Below are 6,000 nucleotides of genomic sequence, written 5' to 3'. Positions count from 1 at the left end.
ACACCACATGATCCACATTACACTTTGGAGGTTGTCGTTTGCAGATAATTTTCTAAATATATATTTTGCATCGGTCCCCTTTTTTTTTTCTTTCCTAGGGAAGAGATAAGTTTCAAACAAGCCAAGAAAAAACTGATTAGGATCCCATATTAAAAAGAAAAGGGACCTAACAATGGTTTATAATAAACATGAACTACTCCTCTCCTGTCATAGCCAATTGACTTTGAGATCGAACCCCATGTATATTAATAAAAACTGACAAAATTTCAACTAATTTCATTTCTACCCTATTTTACAAATAAATTTATTTTAAAAATCATATTCTCCTCTCAATGCTCAAAAAGAGTAATCTTATTTTATCATTGCCAAATGCCCCTCTTTGCGCGTAACAATTTGCTATTTTCAACCATTTAATTTGGGGACTGAGTTTGGAGGGAAAACATCACAATTATTCAATATTATTGCAAATTAAACCATATGCTTCATAATTTATTTTTTTAATGGAATGTACTTTAATGCCTTATTTGTTTGGAATGAATTAATTCACTTCTTGTTCTCCTATTAACTAAAGTAAAATGATCTCCACCTCAAACCAAACTAAACGTAATTTCAACAGATTTAAAAAATAAAAAAAAACTAAACTAAAATGATAAAGTACTAATTTAACATTGTCGTTTCCAATTTTTATCTAAAAATTATGATTTAAATATTATAGTAGGATATTCTTTTTTTTTTCGCCAACGTGGGTTTAGTTTTATATTTGTGACCAAAAGGTTGTGAATTCGAATCTCCATCCTCACGGTTTGCTATATTAAAAAAAAAAATCAAGCCGAGGTCTAAAGGAGAAATTTTTAATCATAATCATTTTAGTTTGTGTGAGATTGGAAAGAGAGCACTACTAGAAATTCGGTCTACCGTGACCTTTTTTGGAGTCACAAAAATTTTTCGTGACATTTTTATTGGCGTCACGTATACGCCAATCACGAAAGGTATACGAGACGTTTAAAAAACGTCACCAAAATTAGCACATGTGACGGTTAATTAGCGTCACGAAAGACATGGACTTCCACGATGTTCATAAACCGTCATGTAAAATGATTTCGTGACGATTATAGAATGTAACGGAAAGACCTTAAAAAGGGTAGGAGAGGTCACGTGACAACCGTCACGAAAATTGTATTTCGTGACGGTGTTTACACGTCACGAAAAGTGAATTTCGTGATGTTTGATAATCGTCCTAAAAAATATTTTGGTGACAATTTAAAAACGTCACTAATGACTTCATTTTGTGACGATAAAAAGAGGGTCACTGAATACGTATTGAATTTTGATTGTAGATGTCGCGGAATATAAATATCATATTGTTAAATTGTCGTTCGAACACGCAAATATATTAATTTACCATAACAAAGTTGAAATATATTAAACATGAACAAGGAAGGTAATATATTAATTTAGAATGTATTAGTATTCTCAAACACAAATTACATAATTACAGAATTAAACTTGTTCTTTACACACCAACCCCAACAACGATGCTCAGCCACCAATTAGTTGCATTTCTAATTGTCGACATATTTGGGTTAAGAAAGACCTAATGAAAAAACAATAGTCAAGTTAGATAAATGATTAAACAAAAACCAACCTACTCATCAACATTCATAGTCTTCCTTATCAACTTATTCGATAATATAATAAAACAACCAACATAACGACCAAACAGAAGAAGCGCGATTCAAATAAACGACATGCCTACACTTTTTCTACATCCTTAAATTACATAGCACAAAATATCAGTACAATCATCCTGTAAGGAAAGTATCAATATGATATGATAACCAACAAAATGATCAAACAAAGTTCCAACATAACTGAAGAGGTTACAATAACAAAAATAACCGAACACTTATTCTATATCCTTCAGCAGCATAGCACAAAATGAACTTAAACAATATAACACAAACTAGCTAAAATAGCAGAGGGATTGTAAACGTACATTCCTCGTCTATAATCAATAATCAATATTTCTTGTAAACGTACTCAATAATATAGCTATAGTCCCAGCATATAACAAGTTCGATTCATAAGTATTTAATATTCAAATGCTATAGTATGAATGATGACGAAAAGCTTAAAATAGCTTACCTGTGTTATGATGGAACTTTGAATGAAACGGGCACAACATGCTTCAGCTCACCCGAACGCAGTTCGACAAGCATTTCTAGTGCGAAGATTGCTCCTGTCATCTAAACCAATAATAAGCAACTTAGGAAAATGAGCTTTCTAAAAAACTTGACATAAACAATAACATCCAAACAAAGTTTTAAATAATACAGTACCGCATATGCATTGAGCTACGAAGCCAACCAAAAATTTATTGTCTGACAAAATAGATACGTCAAAGTAGTGTGTATGACGAAGTAGTCCTACCAGAAAATTTAAATATTCAGATTACTCTAAGTACTACACCTTCAAATGAATAAACAGTGATATAGTTAACAACTCACACCAAAGTTTTTCTCTTCGTCTTGAAAGTATAAGGTGGCCAGCATTCCAAAAATAAGCGAGACAAAAGTGTTGCTACCAATACATCAACCATGAACTCGAACAATGTGCAAGCAAAAAAGAATATTATATGCAACATGAGTTCATGGTCGGCCAAAAAAAGTAAATACACATCTTATGAAAAAGTAAGGTAGGACCCAACAAACTCGGCCCACTCCAATTCTTCTGATAGATTCGCGTACCCCTTTCGTGACAACCTGTGGTTGTACACATGCATTCCCCGCAATTCTCTATTTCGTTCACTTAAGCGTTTATAATAGTGCATAAATTCGTATCAGTTTTAGATGCATCTGTCTATATAAATTAAACAAAAAGTACTGATATATATCATCACCATCAGATTCCCACACTTCAAACAAGGACATCAGATGGAATTAGAACTATTGGCATGACTCAACCCAAATTCAATGAATGTTTAACTCCTACTTCATACTCTTTGGACAATCTATTTTTCTTCATCCATGACTTATCCATTTCACTACTAACATGTTGACGATAGAAGATCAATAAGACGTGCGTAGCATAAAAAACACAACTTGTAAATATTAAATTCCAAACGTTTATTACCAAGACCGCATCATTAATCAAGAAAAGAAGTAAAAAATGTCAATATAGCACGCTTTAAACTCAAACAAAGAAATCCAGCATCCATTTTCAAGCTTTCATGGGATCGTTCCAAACATTAAACCAAAACAACACCAACATGCTTTTAAAAAAAAATGAATCGCAACATCGAACGATTTCGGTTTCTAGCAGAAGCAGATCCCAACTAAAACTCACTAACATACTTAGGATAGCCAACAAGGTTATATACATCGTTCTTACAAACTCATGATACACTCTCCACACAACAACCATGCAACAGTTCATTCTCAAATCCACTGACAAACTTAGGGTAGCCAACAAGTTTCTACATCATTAAACAATTTTACCATATCTCCCAACACAACAAAATACTTTCATAAATGTACCAACAGAAACTAAATGTCAAACCCTATATGGTTAATTAAGGAAAGATAGAAAGGAATAGTACCCAAAGATTGACGAAGAGCGCGGTGGTCAGCCCTGATGTTTTCTACCAGTGGCAACTATAGGAAGCTCAACAACTTCACGACCAAAGATTCTAAGAAGACTAGCCGATACAACTAGACGACGAGTCCAAAGCTGGAAAACTTTAAGGTCCAAAACTCTCTAGTTCAGAAAGACACCAAGCTGCAAAACAACAGACATCAAGTTAAGTTATATAGAAAAGTAAAGGGAAAAAACGCAAAGTAGGTGCCTCCAATATGAACAAAGCTTTCACTAACTCCGAGGGAATGAAAAAGGGAAAGAAATGAGGAAGAACAAAGAATACAAACAAACCTCTTCTTCCAACATATAGAACAGGTGATCAAAAATCACGTTTCACATGAAATCATTAAAAAACGTATGGAAATAATTTGAAGAACTATTGAACAGCTACACGAAACAAGCAAGCAAAAGATAAATAAAAACAAGAAACAAATAAGTATTTCTCAAAATAAACCTAGCTAAAAGCTTCATGTCTCTTCTTTATGAATTCTATTATACTTGGAAAAGTTTCATAGTAGCCAAATTAGAAGAACCCGAAAAGAAAATATAGCAATAATTATAATAAAAATCAAACTAAAATCATACTAAAAAACAAGCATAGTTTTTAAGATCAATCAATCATATCGAAACGAAATTTAAGGCAGAACTTTCTACAATTCCAAAAAGGCATCATACTCATAACAAAAGAACAACTAATTAAATCCAACACACTAACGTAACAACTTTACTTATATAACAAATAAACTAATAAGTCACTTATCGACGCACCAACCATAAAGAAGTTAGGTTTCATTGAATATTTCATATTTATAGCAAAAATTAATCAAATCAACAACCAATACAAATTAGTTCACAACGTACCTTAAATACAAGCAACAATGAAAACCGGAATGCACCACGAAATGAAGAAGATTTAGCTCAAGATTGATCAAAATAACTTAAAAACAAACCTCAAACAAGTCACAAGTTATTTTCTGTAACATTCAAAAAAAATTAGGAATAGTGATTAATCCAGTTTAATGAAAACCATGTTAATAGAAAGAATTCGTACGTTCTTAAAAAATTGAAGCACATGTGAACTTGGTTAAAATTTTCACGCTTGAGATCTTCTCAAGAACCATTGCATTATTATCCAAAGTTGCACAATTTTTTTGAATTTTCTCACACAAAATTAACTATGAATTTAAATAGGGACACATCTCGACAGCTTCTCAAGTCTTTAATTAACCACCGAACTTCTTATTTAGGAAAGAAAATAAAATAAAATTAATTAAGCAAGCTGGAAGAAATAGGAAGAGTTTAAATAGGAAGATTTGTATAATAGTTAAAAATATGGGTATCTCTAGATTCCAAGTTAGTAATGAAAAACTAACTATCACACCTACACTATGCATACAACTAATAGGCTCACCAATAAATTACACTTTACGGTCTCAAACCAATGCAAATATGTTTCATAATTACTAAATTATAGTCATCAATTAAATCTTCAAAGTAAAAGATTTTAACATGATGAATCAAAAGTCCACATCAATTACCTTTTTGTGCACTTGTTTCCATTTTGTGAAGCAGGTACACAAAGGATTATTTAGAACCATAAAAGTTAGTCTAACAATGGATGAGATACCATGAAGAAGTTAAAAACTAGTCTTCTTAAGGACAAAACTTGCCTACTAATTGCCATTTTGGAGATTTTCAAATGTGTTTAAAAAAAAAAAAGTTTTTGTCTCTCCCTCTTTAGAGTCTCAACTCCCCTATATCAAAATCTCGAGAGTTGTGTCAAAATCTCAAGAGTTGGGTAGCATTGTATAACTCTTTTTTAAATATAGACCTTTGAATACATGCAATACAAAAATCATTGCAATCAAAATTGTCAATCAATTAATGGGGCAAAGCACAAAAGAGTCAAATGGAGATAGAAATTTGTTGATGAAACTAAATAGAAACTAAATGCAATGGGACAAAGCACCAAACAATCAAATAAAATATTTATGATGAAATGAATAATTACCAATTTCAAACGCAAGTTTAGAAAAAGCAGAGCAACCGTGTCCATCGGTGAGCCAGAGAAGGAGAGAGTCGGAGTCTAAAAAATAGTGAAACAACTGGACTTCCTTCGAATCCCCCACCCCACGTATATGTAATTTCAAATCCAACAAAATTTCCCCTTCCTATTTCTCACTCAAACCATAGAGAGAAGCATAAGAAATTAACTAATCCGGTTTCAAGTACAAAAGGAGGAGGAAAAATGTTTAAAGAAAATATTTACTTCACGAGTGACTGACGGCAAGGAGCGGCGGCCACAGACGACGGATGGCGAACAACGAACCAGGAACGACAATAATAGGGAGAGGAAAGTTGATT

Source organism: Momordica charantia (assembly GCF_013281855.1).
Source record: "Momordica charantia cultivar OHB3-1 chromosome 7 unlocalized genomic scaffold, Mcharantia_2.0 BLBB01000007.1, whole genome shotgun sequence".
NCBI lineage: Eukaryota > Viridiplantae > Streptophyta > Magnoliopsida > Cucurbitales > Cucurbitaceae > Momordica > Momordica charantia.
Note: the sequence above shows the minus strand (reverse complement) of the source record.